This window comes from Chelonia mydas, chromosome 1, assembly GCF_015237465.2.
Source record: "Chelonia mydas isolate rCheMyd1 chromosome 1, rCheMyd1.pri.v2, whole genome shotgun sequence".
Taxonomy (NCBI): Eukaryota; Metazoa; Chordata; order Testudines; family Cheloniidae; genus Chelonia; species Chelonia mydas.
The window spans coordinates 65,187,909-65,211,141 of record NC_057849.1 but is presented as its reverse complement, the minus strand read 5'-3'; positions in this window follow the sequence as shown (position 1 = coordinate 65,211,141).

Genomic DNA, 23,233 nt, shown 5'->3' with positions numbered 1-23,233 from the left:
TTCCCTCAACCCACCCAGCAATATTGTTAACCTATCCAACTATACTCTCAGCCCAGCAGAAGCAGCTGTCCTATCTCGGGGTCTCTCCTTCTGCCCCTCCACCCCCTCGAACATGATACAGTTCTGTGGTGACCTAGAATCCTATTTTCGACATCTCCGACTCAAGGAATATTTCCAAAATACCTCTGAACAACATAATGATCCACAGAGGCCTGCCTACCAACATTACAAAAAGAAGGATTCTAGGTGGACTCCTCCTGAAGGTCGAAACAGCAGACTGGACTTCTACATAGAGTGCTTCCGCCGACGTGCACGGGCTGAAATTGTGGAAAAGCAGCATCACTTGCCCCATAACCTCAGCCGTGCAGAACACAATGCCATCCACAGCCTCAGAAACAACTCTGACATCATAATCAAAAAGGCTGACAAAGGAGGTGCTGTTGTCATCATGACTAGGTCGAAATATGAACAAGAGGCTGCTCGGCAGCTCTCCAACACCACTTTCTACAAGCCATTACCCTCTGATCCCACTGAGAGTTACCAAAAGCATCTACAGCATTTGCTCAAGAAACTTCCTGAAAAAGCACAAGATCAAATCCACACAGACACACCCCTGGAACCCCGACCTGGGATATTCTATCTACTACCCAAGATCCATAAACCTGGAAATCCTGGGCGCCCCATCATCTCAGGCATTGGCACCCTGACAGCAGGATTGTCCGGCTATGTAGACTCACTCCTCAGGCCCTACGCTACCAGCACTCCCAGCTACCTTCGAGACACCACTGACTTCCTGAGGAAACTACAATCCATTGGTGATCTTCCTGATAACACCATCCTGGCCACTATGGATGTAGAAGCCCTCTACACCAACATTCCGCACAAAGATGGACTACAAGCCATCAAGAACACTATCCCCGATAATGTCACGGCTAACCTGGTGGCTGAACTTTGTGACTTTGTCCTTACCCATAACTATTTTACATTTGGGGACAATGTATACCTTCAGATCAGCGGCACTGCTATGGGTACCCGCATGGCCCCACAGTATGCCAACATTTTTATGGCTGATTTAGAACAACGCTTCCTCAGCTCTCGTCCCCTAACGCCCCTACTTTACTTGCGCTATATTGATGACATCTTCATCATCTGGACCCATGGAAAAGAAGCCCTTGAGGAATTCCACCATGATTTCAACAATTTCCATCCCACCATCAACCTCAGCCTGGTCCAGTCCACACAAGAGATCCACTTCCTGGACACTACAGTGCTAATAAACGATGGTCACATCAACACCACCCTATACCGGAAACCTACTGACCGCTATTCCTACCTACATGCCTCCAGCTTTCACCCTGACAGCACCACACGAGCCATCGTCTACAGCCAAGCTCTGCGATACAACCGCATTTGCTCCAACCCCTCAGACAGAGACAAACACCTACAAGATCTCTATCAAGCATTCTTACAACTACAATACCCACCTGCGGAAGTGAAGAAACAGATTGATAGAGCCAGAAGAGTTCCCAGAAGTCACCTACTACAGGACAGGCCTAACAAAGAAAATAACAGAACGCCACTAGCCGTCACCTTCAGCCCCCAACTAAAACCCCTCCAACGCATTATTAAGGATCTACAACCTATCCTGAAGGATGACCCAACACTCTCACAAATCTTGGGAGAAAGGCCAGTCCTTGCCTACAGACAGCCCCCCAACCTGAAGCGAATACTCACCAACAACCACATACCACACAACAGAACCACTAACCCAGGAACCTATCCTTGCAACAAAGCCCGTTGCCAACTGTGCCCACATATCTATTCAGGGGACACCATCACAGGGCCTAACAACATCAGCCACACTATCAGAGGCTCGTTCACCTGCACATCCACCAATGTGATATATGCCATCATGTGCCAGCAATGCCCCTCTGCCATGTACATTGGTCAAACTGGACAGTCTCTACGTAAAAGAATAAATGGACACAAATCAGATGTCAAGAATTATAACATTCATAAACCAGTCGGAGAACACTTCAATCTCTCTGGTCACGCAATCACAGACATGAGGGTCGCTATCTTAAAGCAAAAAAACTTCAAAACCAGACTCCAGCGAGAAACTGCTGAATTGGAATTCATTTGCAAATTGGATACTATTAATTTGGGCTTGAATAGAGACTGGGAGTGGCTAAGTCATTATGCAAGGTAGCCTATCTCCCCTTGTTTTTTTCCTACAAACCCCCCCCAAGACGTTCTGGTTAAACTTGGATTATTGCTGTGCACATTGTAAGATGAGCTATTGCCAGCAGGAGAGTGAGTTGTGTGTGTGGTTTTTGGAGGGGGGTGTGTGGGGGGGGGGGGTGAGAAAACCTGGATTAGTGCTGGAAATGGCTCTACTTGATGATCACTTTAGATAAGCTGTTACCAGCAGGAGAGTGGGGTGGGAGGAAGTTTTGTTTCATGGTCTCTGTGTGTATATAATGTCTTCTGCAGTTTCCACGATATGCTATGCATCCGATGAAGTGAGCTGTAGCTCACGAAAGCTCATGCTCAAATAAACTGGTTAGTCTCTAAGGTGCCACAAGTACTCCTTTTCTTTTTACGAATACAGACTAACACGGCTGTTACTCTGAAAATTGAGACACAGAGCGCTCAAGTGATTTGTCCCATGTCACACAGAAAATCTGTGGTAGGCCTAGAATACCATCCAGAATTCCTGACTCCCAGTACCAATCTCTAATTACTAGAAGTCAAAACAGTCACGTAGGCCCAGGTCCACAAAAGGACATAGGCACCTAACTCCCCACTTTAGGTACCTAACTCCAAAATGTAGGCATCACTGAGAACCTCAGCCCTCCCAGCCCCCCATTCAGGTGCTGCCTAATCCTGTGCCTCAAAACTCTCAGTGTCTAAATGTTTGCTGTAAGAGTCTCCTTCATACCTAACTTTCTGCCTCTGGGCATGCACACTATGCCTCACTGTAGGTGTCTGGATGTCTGTTTCATGCCTAAGCCGCAGCGAGATCCTCAAACTGGGTGCAGACAAGTGTTCCTCCACCTATTTTGCCTCTGGAGCCTGATCTGGTAAGTGTGCTCTGAGGATGCCTATCATCAGATCAGCCCCATACAAAATAGAGGTGGAGGATGAAGTGGTGCCTTCATCATAACTTTTAGCCCAGGATATGGAAGACCCAGGTTCAATTCCCCACTCTCTCTGATGGGAAGAAAGTGTTTAAAGAGAGTGAGTGCCCTAACCACTGGGCTATGGGATATTCTGGTATGGGGCTCCTTCAATCTCTCCTGCTGAAGCTGCTCCAGGATTGGATAACCACTTAACTAGTCATTGGGGCAGACAGAGGGAGAAAAAAAGTGATTCTATACCCTTCTGATTAGGGTACTCATCTGTAGAGCCCTGCACAGACACAAATGTATATCCGCAGATGCAGATATCTGTGGACATAAATTGGTATCCGCAGAGGTGGAGGGCTCTACCAGGAACTGGAGCAGCAAAAGGAGCAGCATGTCAGGCTGCCACTCCCAGGAGCCAGCGCCCCATGCTGCCAGCTCCTTTGGCATGGCTGTACCGCCCGCAGCCCCGTCCCCAGCCCTGCCCCCTGGGGCAGGCACCAGGTTCACTGACTGCTGTCCTTGGTCACGTGGCTCACACACGGCCAGACAGAAGGCACAGACCTCTGCACAGAAGGAGCTCCTGTGCTGCAACTGTGCCACTGTAGTGCTGATAATGTTGACATGCCCTTACTTGCCTTAAGGCACATCTATAAGGCAAACTCCTTTTGGTGGCACGTACACAACATCCTGGCATGGATATAAGTAATAGGGTAGGTGGTGAGGCACCTGATGTCCAACTTGGATATCCCTTTCCTCAAAACTGGCCTAATCCCCATATATTTTACCTTAACCTGTACAGCGAACGTGCACAGTGAACAGATTCACACTTAGATTCGTATTACACTTCTTTGGATACCTATGCCATAATCAGGTCCCTTTTCAATCTGCTTATGTCAATGCAGAGTATTATGCTCACAAAGAGAGACAGGATGGGATGTGGTATGGGTCAAAGTTAGGCAGCGTGGGCTAGATCTGTCGGTTACCGGAGCAAAGATGGTAGGTGAAACGACTTGAGTAGATAAGATCACGCAATGATAAGATGTGAAGGAAAAAGAGGAAGGACAGAAGTCAGGAAAGCAGGATAGGAGGGGTAGGATCAGTTCACAACTGATCTTGCTGAACTTCTCATTGAAAAAGATGGCATGTTTTGGCATGTTTTGTAGAGACAAGGCAGGAGAGATGGAGGATACTATGAGGCATTAGGCCACATTGGTCACCTATGGACTAGCCTCATTTTGATGTCACTGTTCAGAATTCCACATGGTATTCCAAATGAAGCCTGATAAGTAGTGACAAATGAATATCTGCACTAAATGTGGATTATGTGAGAAGGTACTAAAACCTATCTCAGATGATTTTGTACACTCCATGTAAAGTGTTACCTTACTTGTTAATGTTCCATAAAGCGTCATCAGTTTCTTGAAATATTTAGACTTCTCTTTTGCTATTATACCATGAAAATTTCTGCAAGAGAAAATATTATTGTAATAAAGTAATATTCTATTGTATTTCTTTCAAATAACCAGCTAGGAAAAACCTCAACAGAATACAAAGGTTCTATTGTATATTTGTAATAGCAACTTTCATATTATAGCAACAACTACTGGTATGCAGGAAGAATTGTGAAATTGCATAACCAGTCTAAACAAATTAATCATTTGGTATTCAGCTTTATTCACCACGTGGGAATTCTTTCCTTTTTTAGATACCCTATAACTTGCAAGCGTTTTTTCTCTTTAATGTCACAGATGGAAGTCCACAAAAGTGTACTTTTAATTTATTTAATTTCCATTGAAATTAGGAACAAATGTAGTTTCATTCAGAGGAAGAGGTATCTGTGGTCTTTTTTTAAAAAAACTAAACTCTTCAGGTAATGGAATATGTTCTTATATGAGTTTGTACAGAACCTAGCTTTATAGGGGGCCCTGAACCTGACTGGGGTCATGAGGCACAACTGTTTAAATAATAAGGACCTAATTCTCATTTACACTAAGGTTACTTAAATCACTCTGTTAGGGTAAAGAGGGATTAAAGTGGAAGTAATATATATTTACGTCCATTTCAAGGCTTCTTTGAGCTACCAGAGCAGGGCAAAGTGGCTTTAGGGCATGTCTACATGGTGGGGTAATGCATAATCCAGGGTAGAGATTTGTACAGCACACTGACATGTTGCACATTAAATGATCCATGTAGACCCTGCTGGTGCACACTGGAAATGTTCTACTATGCTTTTACATAGTGCTGTTTGAAACAGTACTACTTTAAAGCATACAGGGAACTTTTAGTCACACCAGCAGAGGCTACATGGACTAATTAATGTGCAAAATGTTAGTGTATTGTACAAATCATATCCCCACTGTGTAGACAAGTCCTTAGTGTAAATGCAAATCAGGCCCTCCATAAGAATACTATACATTTGTATTCATGAATAATCTCTGGGTCTGTGATGTTAGTTTCTCTTAAGTCTTCAAATACCCTGATTCTGTACAGTCACAGAGGAGGGAGATGTGACATGTTTAAAGTTTTGGGCACTCTTATGGGATTTTAAAGAGTTTTCAGTGGCCTCCACATAGGTATCAAGATTTCTCTAAGATAGTCATTCCTAATGTAAGGGGACTGTTGCCCCCTTACTAACATTCAGTGGGGGTGTTTTAGTTGCTAGCTGCCAGTACTAAAAAGGGGGAAGGGTTGATGGGGAATCAGGACCCTGAGACTGACAGGCCCCAGGAACAATGGGGAGAGGCCAATGCTCCAGGGCTGCCTGAATGACAGGGTGAGCGGCTAATCAGGGAGTCAGGAGGCCAGGGAGGTCTTGTCCTCCCTGTGAGCTGGATTTGCCTGGGTCAGACAGAATGGGGCCAAGCTAAGGAGAAAGCAGGGGCCCAAGGTAAGCTGGGGAGTAGAGCTGGGCCAGATCCAGAGAGAGCAGACCCTGTCCTGGGAGCAGAGCTGCAGCCCCAAAGCCAGAGACACAGCCCAGAGAGAGCAGACTTGCCCTGGGAGCAGAGCTGCAGCAACCAGAGCCAGAGGGGCCAGAAAAGCAGCCCAGAAAGCAGGTCAGTCCTGGGAGCAGAGTCACAAAAGCAGCCTGCAGAGCAGACCTGTCCTGGGAGCAGAGCTGCAGCAACCAGAGGCAGAGGGGCCAGAGAAGCAGCCCAGGGAGCTGGCGGCAGAGTGACAGCAGCAGCGCTGAGACAGAGTGGTGGAGCTGGGGCTGGAGCAGTCTGGAGCTGGGTGCAGTGAGCAGCTGGGGAGACCGAGGGGGACCCTGGGCAGCAGGCCCGGCACAGGGAGATGCCTCAGCCAAGGGGCTCTGCAGGCCAGGCTTGGATCATAACCCCGTCAGGGCGGGGGTGACACTGGGAAGAAGGGTCCTACCACTTAGAGCCTGAGAGCGTGAGGCCACCACCAGAGCAAGTGTCCAACCCACAGCATCCCTGCAGCACAGCCAGGGCCTGAGAAGAAGGCCTGGGACTTACAAGGAACAGACTGTGAACTGCCCTGACATTCCAGAGACACTGTTTGTGATGTTCCCTGCCACAGAGCGGGTTGCTGTGTTTCCTTTAACCTTTCCCATTTTTCCTTATTCTTTTTAAATTAATTGTTGATTAAATAACTTGCATTTGCTTTAACTTGTATGTAATGGTCAGTGGATCAGAGGAGTGCCCAGTGCAGAGAGAGTACCCCAGAGTGGAGACGCCCTAGCCCCTGTCCTAGGTGACCACAGCAGGGTTGGGGGTCGAGCCCCCCCAGGAATCCTGGGCCCAGCCTTGTTGGGGTTACGAAGACTCTGCCAGACAGGAGAGTGGAAGGGGAGTCCTCAAGGGCAGGGAGGCCACTGGGTAAAGGAAGTGGGAGCGAGGACTCAGATCCTTTCGCTAGCCCACTTCACCAGGGTAGTGCAGAAGCCAGGAAAGTTCCCCACAATAGCGGGACTATTCCCCTGTTTACACTAAGGAATGTCCAACCTGGGAGATTCAAGTAGACAACTTTCTGGCTGTCACATCTCCTTTTCCACCCTGTTCAGGACTGGCCAAAGATATATAAGGCAGGACTTATGATCTCAACTCAACCCCAGTTCCAAGCCTAAGAAGCCACACAAACTAGCCCCACTAGAGTGAGTCCGCAAAAAGAACAGGAGTACTTGTGGCACCTTAGAGACTAACAAATTTATTTGAGCATAAGCTTTCGTGAGTTACAGCTCACTTCATGGGATGCAACTGTGCTGGGATGCTGACTCCCAGCAGTAGTATAGCCATACCCTAACGCTACCTAACTGGACTGAAATTTCCTAAGCTTCAGTTTTTGAAGGTGAGCTGCTATATTTTAAGGAGACGTTAGTCTCCTCTGTCAAATAAGCTGTAGCAGAGCAACTCATGGAAACAGACTTCTGGTACATAAATGTTGTGACATTCTTCTGGAACTGAGGATTTGAAGGAACTTTTGCTGTATATCAGAAGCTTTGATTTTTCAAAAAAAAAAGACTAGGGATTTTACATGACCTCGTTGAGACACCTGAAAAGGGCTGAGCATCTGCCCTCTGAAAAACAGGCCTCCTTAAGTAGTCTTAAATTGTACACTAAGAAACTGAACCACCCAAAGTCTCTAGTGACATTTAAAAATGTACTGTACACTGAGTGACTTTGTATCCCTGAAAACCATGGATGCCCCTGATTTCAGAGCTTACCCCTCTCGGTTTTATGAATAACAGTGCTTTATTGTTGTTTTTATAAACCCCTGCTGCTTCTAGCTACTTGAAGAAGTCACTGCAATCTGAGCTGTTGAAACCGACAACTTGTTGATAAAACGCAACTTACGGCCTAGGCCTATCAGATCTATCACATGTTGATATCTTGAATTTCCCACTCGTGTTTTTTAGTTTAAAATACAGAGCTAGGCAGGAAACAATGTTTACATTCTGTGAGATTTTTTTGAGATTTAAAAAAATTTCCCATCCCAAATAAGGACAAAAAAATCAAAATCTTATAAACTTTCAAACTGAATATCTGAAACAAATCTGATCGAGTCAATCAAAATGTTTGATTTTGACCTTCATTTTATTTTACTTTTTTTTTTTTTTTACTATAAAATATCTTACACTTTGAAATGAAAAGTCATTTCAAACCAAATAACGTTTTTATTTTGAAAACGTTCAAACAGGGCGTTTTGGCAGTTTTGAAACTTTGTTTCAGTTTTTTTTTTAACAGGAAATTGGCAAAAACAACCTAGCCCCACAATCTCAGTTTCCATGAATTGGCATTTTCTCATGAAAAATGTGTTGAAAAATTCCCAATCAGCTCTATTAAAAGCCTCCTCTAAACTCCCTAACAATTTCCCAGATTCATCCCTTTGGAAATCCTTCTCCCCCTTTACAGTTGTCCAGCTATTCTGCTTTGAATATCTGTAAAGTATACAGTGTTAGAAAGAAACACTGAAGACCTGAGGATGACCCCATACTACATTATAATGCTTATCTGTATAAACCCATTAAATAAATGTCAGCCTATACATCATTATTGTTATATTTTCAAAGAGTTGCACAAGGTTTTAGCTGCTGGACTCCTATTGCCTTTATTAGAAGTCATATGGCTAAAACTTTGTGCAACACTTTGAAACTCTTTGGGAAAATATCTAGTTAGGGGCTATATCTTCTTTTTCCAATAATTTGTCCAGTTCCCTCTTGAGCTGATTTACACTCTTTACTCCCACGCCTGACTTTGACAGCTTGTTTCATATTCCAGATAGCCTCTGTGGTTTTTTTTAAAGGCTTCCTGAAGTGCGGAAGCTACATGCTGGTGTCTCCTCACACTCATGTCCTGTTTTCCATCAAATTAATTAGTATCTCAAAGTGTTTGTTGTCATCAATACATTCTGTTCCTGTTAAGGGATTATTTTGTCAGCGACATTTGTACTTCATCTGCTTTCCCCCCCTCCAACCTACTGTATGTAGAAATGAAAGCTGGACAAATTCATTTCAGCAAGCAATTTATTCAATCAATGTAATACAGTCGGAGGTTTGCAGATTATTTGGAAGCAGGTCACGATTTTTACAAATGTATCTATTGTTGTTATATTTATTATGTATATTGCAACAACATCTCCAGATCCCGACCAAGATGGGACCCCATTGTGCTAGGTGCTGTACAACACACAGCCCTGCCTTGAAGACAAATAAGCAAGACAAAGGGTGGGAGAAAGGAAGGATTATTTATCTGACATGTCACTTAAGGCAAACAGTATTTGTGCTGTCCTCTGATTCGTCAACTGGGAGAATCTCTGTGCTGTTTGTGATTTACATGGGAACCTTCAGAATTTTTCAATAGATCTATTGTGTCAATAATATAAAGACCTTTTCAAAAAGGCCACACAAATAGTTATGGTAGGAAAACCCCCATGGATATTTCTTAATGGGTTATTCATAATATATTTTGCTCTGTGTGAATGTTGTGAATTCTAGCAAAACCAATCATAGGGCTTTATTCTTCAAGAATATTTGTTAACACTCTTTCACTGTATTCATCCAGCTGTAGTTGAGCCAGCTATTAAGAAAGCATCAAGCAGCTTAAGTAATTATTCACTGGTGCTACTGATATGTTCACATGTACTTAGGTAACTGGACCTACCTCACACCCATCACCACGCAGCTCAGGTTCCTAGAACCAGTAAATGATGGCCTGGAGTTGTTTACATTGCATACTTTCTCATCAGTATTCAGCAGCACTGCCACAGTTTGAGGAAAAGAAAAAAAACACAAAAACATAAGGAAAGAAGATAAAAAGAGAGCAGCGAGCAGAAAAATGCTTCAGGGGCCTTTGCTGCATACTTTCTTTTTACCCTCTGTCTGTTGGAATCCTCTCCTCCAATCCTAACTAAAGATGAGCAACCGGTGTGCAGCATGCCCTGCTTATGAATAAGCAGTGGCAACTGTGCATAGATGTCATACAGGTGTTTGCATTTGCATGCTAGTCAGTTAGGGGTCAGATTTTATTGTTGTTTCAGACAAAGAAAGAATAATCTATGTATAAAGGCACTAGCTTTCATAACAAACCTCTACAGAAGAATATTTGAGCAACAGACACACTTTTTCTCTGTTTCTCCTACCTACTCTTACCTCTTTTCCCAAAGCTGAGTCATTCCCGAATTCTACACCCTATTCAAAAACCAGGTGCTATTGTTCGCAATGGAAATAGGTAGATGCAGAGGGAAGAACCAGTACCATTTATACACAGTCTCAGATCTAGTTGAGCGCCGCGTCTTGGCCGCTCACCAGTCTGCTGTGAGGGGATTCAAATGCTCAATCCTCATGTGCTTTGAGCCTCCAGAATCTGAACACTCCAGGCACTGCCCCTTGCTGGGGTCTCTAGGCACACTCTTGGGGTGCAGCTCCTCTGTCTGGCATCCCCTTCTGAGAACTGCAATCCTGTGATACAATTTTCTAACCCCTGGGACTAGTACTGACTCCTCAGACTATGCTGTAGTGTAAACACCCTTTCTCCCAGATCTCCAACCAGGCAGTCACATGATAAGTGTAACATGATAAAGGTAGCACACACATACACACACACACTTTGTTCAGGTTTCTAAAATAGCATTGCTGTTTAATTAATAGTATGATTAATACACACATCTAGTCCAAAATAATAAACTCTACACGCATTTCCTTGTCTCAGTTTTCTCACCACTTTAGAGCATTCTTTGGGTGGGGTGAGGGTCCTCTGGGAGCCTTCTCCTCCAGTGCATGGCTTGTATTCTTTACGACAGAACATCGCTCTCTCTCTCTCACACACACACACGCACGCACGCCTTGATTTTGGCTGTCCTGTAGGTAAAACAGCCCTCCCTGCCACAAGCGCTTGTGGGTCTCTTCCCTTCTCCTACCCAAAACTTCTTGTATGGCTCTGAGAATCTTCTCCTTGTGAGTCCCTTTTAACCCCCCGCTTTGACACCTCTGTATTTTGGTCGTATTTGGGAATTTCCACTTTCTCGCCCCTTCATCGGCCCCTTGTAGAGAGATAAGATAAAACTGGATATTTGAGGCATGAGCTAACCCAATGTCCCAAAGCACTTCTACCTGAACATGTGGCCATTAAGTTCTAATATCCAGCCATTGTACCTGGTTTGGGAGGGACATGGCACAGCTCTTGTCAGGAAAGATAGAATTGATATACACAGAGGTATTCAAAATATATCAATGTCAGAAGAACGACTTCATAGCATCACCCAGAATTCATAACTTGTAATCACATATGACATGTAATCCCGAAATCATCACATCAACATTTCCAGTCTTTGGTGTCTAAAGTTAGGCACCTGCCTCCATATTTAGGTGCCTAACTACATTGCCTGGTTTTCAAATGTGCTGAGTACGAACAAATGACTAACCCACCTCTGTTATTAATTATTATTGCTTCTTCATGGAGAAAAAAACATAGTCTTTATTTTGCAAAAAATGGGTAGTGATTCCACTAAAGCTGTCTCAAATGGGGACCCAAATCACTGCTGACTTTGGAAAAATTAGTCTGCTACTCCTACATTCAGTAAAATGGTTTACCAATATTTGGGAAGTTTTAGCCATGGAGAAAAAGATTATGTGAAAAATTATGCCTACCACCATTATTTGGAAACTGGGCTACTCTTCATTACTTATAATACAAACTGAACTTTTTTTCTTTTTATGTACGTAAACTTTTAAAATGTTCTTAATTTGACTCAGAGGACAACCTTCAACTTCACAAATAATGTACTTGAGTGAAAATAGTTTGAAATCCATTTGCAACCCTGATACAATTCTTTATTTTAAACATAGGTATTTTTAAGAAAGTTGACTATGATAATATTCATACTGAGATATTTTATTTAATTTGTACACAGTGAAAAAAGATGCATAAATGGAAACCTCTTAGGTTTGATTTTTATTTGAAAGTCTTAGCATTATGTTTTACTCTTAAGGTCAAATGGATCACTGCAATTTCAGCACTATTATCTTTATCATCTAAAAATAATCTGTACCTAATGGAAATAGTTTAAACCTTTTTTGTTAAGAAATAAAATGTAGTTTTCAGCATTATGCTTGTTTTTCATGAAGTGTTGCATTTTCGTGGCTTTTGGAATTAACTAGGGAATATACTTTGTATCTTGTTGCATTTATGTAAAGTGCTTCATTCATTTTTCTTATTTATCTCTATTCGATTCACAGAACAATTCGGGCTTCCTCTTTCAACAATTTAACACTTAGAATTTCCACTTAACATTAAGTGAAAACTATGCTCCCTCAAGGTTTTGAGAAGTATTTTCTTTAGTTTTGGAGACATAGAATAATTTTAGAAAGTAGAGACAAACACCTATAAGATCTCTATCAAGCGTTCCTACAACTACAATACCCACCTGCTGAAGTAAAGAAACAGATTGACAGAGCCAGAAGAGTACCCAGCACTCACCTACTACAGGACAGGCCCAACAAAGAAAATAACAGAACGCCACTAGCCATCACCTTCAGCCCCCAACTAAAACCTCTCCAGCGCATCATCAAGGATCTACAACCTATCCTGAAGGATGACCCATCACTCTCACAGATCTTGGGAGACAGTCCCCCAACCTGAAGCAGATACTCACCAGCAACCACACACCATACAACAAAAACACTAACCCAAGGAACCTATCCTTGCAACAAAGCCCGTTGCCAACTGTGTCCACATATCTATTCAGGGGACACCATCATAGGGCCTAATCACATCAGCCACAATATCAGAGGCTCGTTCACCTGTGCATCTACCAATGTGATATATGCCATCACGTGCCAGCAATGCCCCTCTGCCATGTACATTGGCCAAACCGGACAGTCTCTACGTAAAAGAATAAATGGACACAAATCAGACGTCAAGAATTATAACATTCAAAAACCAGTCGGAGCACACTTCAATCTCTCTGCTCACTCGATTACAGACCTAAAAGTGGCAATTCTTCAAGAAAAAAACTTCAAAAACAGACTCCAACGAGAGACTGCTGAATTGGAATTAATTTGCAAACTGGACACCATTAACTTAGGCTTGAATAAAGACTGGGAGTGGATGTGTCATTACACAAAATAAAACTATTTCCCCATGTGTATTCCCCCGCGCGTCCCCCTCCCCACACACTGTTCTTCACATGTTCTTGTCAACTGCTGGAAATGGCCCACCTTGATTATCACTACAAAAGGTGTTGTTGTTTTCCTATCCTGTTGGTAATAGCTCACCTTATCTGATCACTCTCCTTACAGTGTGTATGGTAACACCCATTGTTTCATGTTCTCTGTATATAAAATGTCCTCACTGTATTTTCCACTGCATGCATCCGATGAAGGGAGCTGTAGCGCACGAAAGCTTATGCTCAGATATATTTGTTAGTCTCTAAGGTGACACAAGTACTCCTTTTCTTTTCACCTTGCAGGGGAATTTTTGCCTGGGGCTATGCAAGTGTAAGGGGAAGTAAGACCTCTTCTTTACATTCCTGTCTGTACCAGTGGTCAGGGAGGGACAGAGTATGGGCAGAATCTTGGTGGATCTGACACAGAGGAGGGGAATGTAATTTGAAACAGGTATAGTCCTGTAGCAATTTACTACCTCCTGAAGCAAAGTGGGAGCAGAGAGGGATTGTGGTTCTCTGAGGCATGATTCTTCCACTGAGCTGCTCATGTGCCAGTGCAGCTGTGCACCATCCCTTACACAATACCAGGGAAAACCCACATTCTGTTCCAACCTATAGTATGGTTACCCTTTTGCTGAGTGGTAGTAAATTTCAGGGTATGCAGGTCTGTTTCCCCTTTAGAGCAGAAACTGATGAAATAGAGTTAAGTATTTTTTTAAGGTAATATATTTATTTTAAAAAAATGTCCCCAAGTCCTGTCCCTTTGAACAGAAGTAGTAACAGACTTCACACAGACAGCTCCATTTTACAAAAGTTTCAGGTCCCAAGAAGTAGCTGCTTTGGGCTTCTCTCTCTTTCTCCAGGATTTGCACCAGTCTCAGACAAATCCAACTGCTTAAATATGCCCCATTTCTTCTCTTGGCATTGCCACTTTTCCACCCAAGTCTCCTTTCAATTACATGGTCAGGAAAAGACATCTTTAATTGTTTCTTGCACCATAAGATTAGGTAACAGCATAATAAGCAGTCACCTTGTTGTCGTAATAGTATTGAACATTCAAATCCTGTATACATTGCATTTTTATGACAATTTGTTTGTTTGTTTGTTTTCTCTTAGGCCCAAATCCTGAGCCTCAGTGCTGGCCCTAGTAATGGAGCCAGGAGCTTGGCTGATGAACGAGTGACAGCAATGTCCCCTAGGGTGTGGATACAAAGGCTGGAGTAGATTAAGCAGATCCTCATGCAACCCCCTGTGCCTTTTACATTGGGGAGAAAAAGTTTACTTTGAGTTAGCTGAGCTGAGGTAAAATCCTAGTGAAGAACAAGGCAATTTATTGTTTTTACACAAGTTAGCAGGCCAAGTTATATCCCCGCGAGACACTTTAACTCAACCTGCTGATTCGTGAGAAAGCTACAAACTGCCTTGTCTTCAGTAGGGTTTATTTTAAGTTAGCTAACTCAAGTTAAGAACACACCTTTTTCTCATACTGAAGAAAAAGTGTAAGTGGGGGAGGATGGGAGGATCTACAGAGGTGTTAATCTTTTGCCCTTCCCCTCCCCGATCTACCTATTACCCACTGCTTGCAGTAGGACGGGAGTCTGTGCCACACAGGGTAGGTTTGTTCCATGACCTGCCCTCCATGTCCTTCCCTTTCCCTCCCCCTTTCAGCTGCCTTATGCACTAGAACTGCAGTAGTTCTGCTGCCAGGGATCCCTTTGCAGCTACTGAAAAGGGGGTGAATTTTCCCCTTAATGTCAGTCAACAACTACATTTTTAGGGTTTAACTTTATCACAGTAAAGTACTCTACTCTTTGCATTAAATTTGGATATTTAAATGACTTAGAATTGAGCAAAGAAATTGCTGAAATAGTTTACTCGTATAGTTAGCCTGTTTCCCTTCCTGCAGAAAGTCCATAAGCAGATCATGATTTCCTGGGCTGTATTTGTTATTCCGATTTCCGCAGCGAATGTTGTGATTTTATCTTTAGTTTCGCAACATGTGGTGTTTTCTTGGAATCCCATCTGACGAGAAGAAGTTACTAATGGAGAATCTCAGCTTTTATTAAAAGAAAATTAAAAATCTATCCCCCGGAGTGGTGGAGAAAATATTTAATAAATTGAACCCTAAATGCATGCACGCTGGTAAGCAAATAACAAGAACCCAGCTGTGATGCTTTTTTGCGGTACCCAGGACTATGAGTCACCTTGTTATCTCTCTGTCTCAGCAAGAGATAAACTTGCTTGTACTTAACTGAGTGTCAGCTCCCTGACCCCACCAGTCTGTTACCACCCAAACACTGTCCTCAGGGCTCTGTCAGTCCTTACGTTGCCTTACAGGTTAATATTAGTTACACCCAGTCCCTGAGCCCCCTTGAAGCATTCTTCTACAGTGTCCAGCCCTTAACCACTGGCCTCTCACAGAAAGGAACAGTGCACACACCAGCTTGTTTGATTAAACTACGGATCAGCTCCAATATAACATAACAGCTCTGAAATACAGTTATAGTGAAAACAATATTTATTTTTATTATCAAAGATTAAGATTTGAGAGATAGGGAGTAAGGATAACGATGGAAACAGAAATAGTTGCATATAAAACAAACCGTGTAATACACTTGCTAGAATCTAAACTTAATATAACAGGCTAAACCCTTGTATAAAGTAGTTTATCTCACCTAAAACTATCTCCCAGCATCACCAACCAGCATGACTGGGATCATGCTTTCATGAATTCAAAAAGCACTGTCCTTTTTGCTTCTTTAGCGAAGCATGCAAAGTTGTCCTTTTGCCTTCTCTTTATATCCCCAAGATTCATTGTTCATGCCAAGAGTGAGGATGACCCTGGTGGTTTATTCCCTGGTGTGTGGGCTCCATGTTGCCTTTGCACCTGTGTGGTGATGTCATATGCAAGAGGCTTCCACTGTGTTGGCTTATGCTTATTCTGATCATCAACCCTGCTTTGATTCAGACTTTAAAACATATTTTCCAATATATATACACACAACGCCATATATATAAACTATACATACATGTTACAATGATTACGAGGATCAGTATGACATAAGCTTTTATTAAAGACCTCACTTGACCCTCTTTGGATAACTATATGCAAGCAATGTGTTGGGTGAAGTGAGTAGTCATGCCTGTCAGAAGTACTAGTACAAAAACCTTTGCAAGGTGGCACTGAGGTGTTTTTAGGGTCACACCAATATTTACAATTTAAAAATCTCATGGGATTTTAAGCCAATCTCATGCTTTTATGGTGAGTCCTCGTGATTTTAGAACCTTTGAGCTTGGCAATGTTTTTGTAAGTTGCTTCCCACACACTCTATGAATGATCACAAGCAATTCCACACTCAAAGACCCATACTCAGAGAATAGTTATAATTGGTTTGCTGTGTAGTAGTCCTGCAGAGGTCTGTCCTAGGTGTGGTAATATTCAATACTTTCATTAATGATTCAGCTAATACAAGAGTTCCCAAACTTGTTTTGCAGCTTGTTCAGCGATGGCACAGCCCACGCCACTTCACGCAGCTCCCATTGGCCGGGAAGGGCGAACTGTGGACGCTCAGGTAAACAAAGCATCTTGTGGCCTGCCAGGGGCTTACCCTGAACAAGCCATGATCCAAGTTCGGGAACCCCTGAGCTAATAGAATGGCAAGTATGCTTAGAAAATCTGTATATGACAAGAAGCTGGGAGGAGTTGCAAGCACTTTGGAAGTCAGCATTAGAATTCACGATGACCTTGACAAATTACAGAATTACTCTGAAATAAAAAAAAATGACATTCAATAAAAACAAGTGCAAAGTACTGCACTTACAAAGAAAATGTTAAATAACAGGTACGCATTAGTAGTGCTGGAAATGATCTTGGAATCATAGTGGATTACAAACTGAACATGAGTTAGTAATATGATGCCGTTGCAAAAAAAAGTTAATATAATTCAGGTGTGTATTAACAGACACAGGAGTTAATTGTCCTGTTCTGCTCAGCACCGATGAGACCTCAGCTGCAGTACCATGTCCAGTTATGGGCAAAACACTTTAAAAATATGTGGCCAAATTGGAAAGAGGCCAGTGGAGATAACAAAAATGATGAAAGGTTGAGCAAACCTGATCTCTGAGGAAATATAAAAAATCTGGGCATGTTTAATCTTGAGAAAAGATGACTGAGGTGCAGACCTGATAACAGTCTTCAAATCTGTTAGGGTCTGTTTTAAAGAGGACAGTGATCAATTGTTCATGACTGAAGGTATGATAAGAAGTAATGGGCTTAATCTGCAACAGGAGAGATTTGGGTTAGATATAAGGGAAAAACTGTCTAACTATAAGGGTAGTTAAGAACTGGAATAGGCTTCCAAGGAGGGTTGTGGAATCACCATCACTGGAGGTTTATAATACAACTTCTGGTGCAAATGCTCACATGGACACATTTAGGGTGAGATTTTCAAGAGTGCTCAGTCTGGTCTAACTCAGCTTTCTGGTGAGGTAAGCGGTAAAATTTCCATTGACTTCAACAGAGTGAAGTTATGCTACTGCTGAGCAGTTTTAAAAATCTCATTCTTAAAATTTGCTAACTTCAAGAGCTTGAGTGGTCAACTAAAATGTAATTTTTGCAAGAATTTTACAGATTTGTAGATCTTGGTATGAATTAGTAAGAGAGACAAGGTGGCTGAGGTCTTACTTTTATTAGACCAATTTCTGTAGGTGAGAGAGACAAGCTTTCGAGCCACACAGAGCTGTTCTTCTGGTCTGAGAAAGGTGTTCTAAGCATCACAGCTAAATGCAAGGTGAAACAGATTTATCATAAGTAATTAGCATATATTCTAAGGGACCATTCAAGATAGAATGCCCCTTTAATCCCTCTGCAGTCAAAGACAAAAAGAGGGGTTAGTGGGTTACAGATTGTTCTAATAAGCCATAAATCCAGTGTCTCTGTTCAGTCCACGATATTTAAAGTTTAGCAGAGTTATGAATTTAACCAGACCTGAAGAAGAAGCCACCTGTGTGGCTCAAAAGCCTGTCTCTCTCATCAACAGAAGTTGGTCTAATAAACAATATTACCTCACCCACCTTGTTTCTCTAATATACTGGGACCAACATAGCTATATAGGAGTTACACTGCATATATGAATTAATAACACATTTTGTTTGAACTTTATAACCCTCTGATAATTTCTGTATTTTTTTAGTAATTCTCACCATATTTTTTCTTGATTTACATATGAAATGAGGTAGCCCTTGGGTGGACAAATGAATTCCCATAGCAGCAGCATGTTAAGTCATCTATGGATCAATCCATAACGGAAAACACTTCAAATCCTCTTTTCTTGCCAAATAAACCTTTTGTGCAGGTCCTATTGAGTACCATCCGCACTCTCTGTTCTGCCAACAATGCCAGCCCAGGTTCTCCGTTCATTTCTTTCTCCCACCCTCCTAGCTGTGTATTTTTCTATGATATCCCCTGTGCAAAGAGTGTCTCCCCTATCTATGATCATGTAGGTTACCTCTCTCCTTTCCTAGTTTAAATCTCTTCCTTCTTCCATAACAACCTCTCCTCACCTTATTCAAATTCTTCCTAAAGACTCACTTATTCCAAGTTGTCTACAGGAAAGAGTCAACAGTTAAAATATCAAAGCAAGCAAATAACAACCCCCCCCCCACACACACACTAAATGAATCCTCATCTGGGCTTGCCAGAAATCTTTCTTGTCTGTGTCTGTCTTTTAGACAGTAAGATCTTAGGGCCAGGGACCATATTTATTTTGTTCTTAAAAGGCCTGATCCAAAGTCCATTTGAAGTCAATGGAAAGATTCTATTGACTCCAGTGGGTTACAGATCAGGCCCATGGAGTGACAAGTACATTGTTCATGCTTAGCAAATAATAATGACAGTAACGAAAAACAAGAAGGTATTCAAATACTTATAAAGTGAAAACTCAGGTAAATGGCAGAGAATTCATTCCTGCTGAGACTCAACATAAGGGTCCAAATGTCTCTGAAACCATATATTATTTACGTGATAAATATGAGAATATCTAGGATGCTTACCTCTCACCCCAAAAAAGCTTTATTGAAATTAACACAAACACCTTTTTCCTTTTTAAATGATCATTCTTACCACAAAGATAATAGTTCTCCAATTATTTTCTTTTTTAACAGAACACTATAGGCTGTTAATTTACTGCACAGCTCAGTGACTGAATAATGCATTGGAAACAAAGTGTGTGCATGTTCTTTTTTTTTAGGTTGATCTTTATACCAAAAAATACTTCTGTCAGCAGGAAAGATGTTATATTTAAGCTTTCATCTCCTTTGAGTGTGTTTCTTTGACGAGAAGAATGGGTTATTTATTATTTGAAAGACAAAGGTGGTGTTGAAAATCCTGACTATTACAGCTTCCTTTAGTTTCTATTCAGCAATAAAAATTACTTCTAATGTCTTTGATGTTTCTCTATGTAGCTTCAGTATCTTTGGTACTTTAGGGAATATCTTCCAAGCTGCATGCAAACTATTTTGTTGTATGCAGAGAAAGGTAATGTGACTTGTCTTTGGTAATCTTTTCCCGTTATGCTTCTGGGCATAAATTATATTGATAGAGTTAACTGCCCAACATTTACAAAAAAATATTTTGCTGTGACACTTTTGTCTCACATGGTATAATACCGTACAAATTATTTAGCCTCTTCAATTAAATAAATGCAGTGTACCATACAAAAAAAAAATACAATAACAAAAAATCCAAGAAGCTCTTTAAGCAAAGACTTCAAATTCTAACTTAATAATATAGGCAATTGTGCAGCATTAAATAGATGACTGAATAGCTACAAATTTAAAAGAAACAACTTCTCAATGTGACATTCATAACTGGAGATTTGGTAGGTGATCGTTCTACAAATTAGGTTAATGGAATGCTAAAATACATAATACCTTGTATCCAATGAAGTTTAAAAGAAGATTATTAGTGGCCTTTTTATACTGATTTACAGAGAAAGGAAAATATTTAGACCCTTTATCACTGGAGATTGACCTTTATATATGAATTAAAAATTAAATGTGCTCACGTATTATAGGTCCACCCAGGCAGTTATTAATATCTGTGGGGGAAAATAGTTCTTAACTTTTTAAATATGCCAAGAGCATAGATGCTGGAACTAGATGCCACACCTCCTATCTTGAAGTGGTTTCTATTCTATACATGCTTTACAGTTTGGTTCAATGGCTCTCAGCACCCCTACTATAAAAATTGGTCCAGCACCCCTGCCATATATGCTTTCTGTGCTTCAATAGAAATGAAAGAAAACACATTTTCATAATAACAAATACAGTATATATGTTAGTAACTGCTGCCTGTCAAACAGGTTTTGGTAGCAGGAGAATTGTTGAGTGAATAATGAAAATACTCTTCTGATGGATTATCCAAACTTTGCACAATTTATCTTTTATCTGCTAAAATATTGGTTAAGATAGGAAATACATGTCATCTTATCCTCCTGGAAAAGCAATGAAATGATAGGAAAATATAGTATACAGGATCACTAATGCTATAGCAAATATTACAGATCTTATGGATAGTGAAAGATAGTGAAAAGAAGATACAGTTACTATCATTAAATACATTTATTTCATACCACAATCCTTCTATAAAAAAAACATCACTTATAGTGACTATTTCTTACTGCCCATGTCCTGCAACTGCATATCTGCAATTTGACATGAACCAAAAATCAATTACAGGCACACACTGTCACAATAATAGCAGTAATAGTGAGGAGGAAAAAAGGATCTTATATTAGTAATGGCGTAAGTAGCCAGCTCACTCGTTTACCCTTGCTAGTACAGAAACTCTTTTAGAAAGTTATGCCTGCTTAGGAGAACAATTACTGTGGAACTTATAACTAATTAAAAGGAATCTGTTCCTATTTTCAGGAATCATCTGATGTAATTGGGCATAGCTCTACCCATTTATTAAATTGATCAATGGCTACCAGATGGTTTTTCCAAGAAAACTCCTTGGTATAATTTCATATAATCTTTACTTCTGTTCTATCAAGGTAGTTACTCAAATTGGATTAAACAAAAAATAAAAAACAACCCCACATCTTTCTCCCCAATAGAAACAAGATGATCTTCAACCCAGTGACTTCTTCCTTCCCCGTTGCCCTGGCATGCTCCCTGACATTTCACTACTCCATATACTTCTTTGAACATTTGGAAATGTGATTGGTTAGTTTTCAAACAGTTTTCCTGCCTTCTGGCACCTCCTTGAAGACAACAGTTTCTCTCTGGTCCAAATGTGTCACCTGCTTTTGGTGCACCATGAATCTGTGTTTGCTAACTGGCAAGACATTTGATGTTTGATTTACAATGGCATGGTTTAGCTTTTCCACTCTGCCTGTGGCAGATGCAGTCTGCTTGACACTGATTATCTTGTTGGGCAACACGCTATATCATCACTGAGCACATCTAATGTCTTACTACTTTTCCCTATTGGGCTTTTTAATTTTTTCCTTAAGAAACACTAGATCAGACCTGTGAAGATACTATAAAATCATTACACTTTTAGCACTTTACAATAACGTATTGAAGAGACTTGGTAAGGATGCGCAATATACAACCGCAAATTTGAGTGTATTACCAAAGCCCAAATTATACAAGTTTGTTTGTGAGAGTTTTTTGGTGGGTTTTTTTCCTTGTTCACTTTGTTTTTAAGGTGGGAAACAATGTTCCTCACAATTTTTGCTTGAATAATAAAATACATAGTTGGAAAATTCTTGTTAGGTAATCTTCGTAGGTAGACAAACAGGAGAGATAAATAAAGTAGATAACTAGCCACAGACACAGTTGTATTGTGGACTAACTAGAGAAAAGACATTGTAAAACCCTTGGGGACCACAGTTCACAGTCTGAGATCCTCTGATTCATGGATTCAAAGGCCAGAAGGGACCACTGTGATCATCTATTCTGACCTTCTGTATAATACAGGCCATAGAACCGCCCCAAAATAATTCCTAGAGCATCCAGCCTTGATTTAAAAATTGCCAGTGATTGAGAGTCCACCATGACTCTTGGTAAATTGTTTCTATATTTAATTACCCTAATTTAGACCTTATTTACAGTCCGAATTTGTCTATCTTCCACTTCAGCCATTGGATTGTGTTATACATTCTCTGCTAGATTGAAGAGCCCATTATGAAATGTTTTTTCCACATGTAGGTACTTATAAGCTGTGATCAAGTCACCCCTTAACTTTCTCCTTCTTAAGCTAAATAAATTGAGCCCCTTAAGCCTGTCACTGTCAGGCATGTTTTCTAATACTTTAACCACTGTTGTGGCTCTTCTCTGAAATCTCTGGTTTATCAACATCCTTCTTGAATTGTGGACATGAGAACTGGCACAGTATTCCAGCAGCAGTCACACCAATGCTCCTCCTTGAGATTCCCCTATTTATGCATCCACTGAATAATAAAGGCTTGCCAAATGTTTGGGTCTTCCCAAAATGGATAACTTTATCCTGCTTCTATGCAGCGCTTTATGGGTATGTCTACACTGCAATGTAAGCCTATGCTTGAGCCTGGGCTCAAGGCTAACCCTCTCTGAATCTACACTGCAATTGTACTAACCCATGGCTTGGACCCAGGGTCCCAGGAACTGGCAGGGCTGGCGGGTCCAAGTTCGAGTCAAGCCGGGACCCAGATTCTGGGGCCTATTGGTTTTGCAGTGTAGATGCAGCCCCGCTTGATGCAAGCCCCAGGTGTCGGCCAGAAGTATCACACAATTCCATCGGACAACTTCCTCAGTCTTCTCTATCCCATCAACCTGCAATCCACACTATTGAAATGGAAGCTGCATCCAGTTTGTAAATGGCAGCAGCTCAGGTCAGCGTTAACCTATTCTGTTCTGATCACCGATCTGCAAGCACACTATTAGAGACCCACCTGGATTTGCAATGGAGAGTGAACTGATCAAACCTTTTGCAA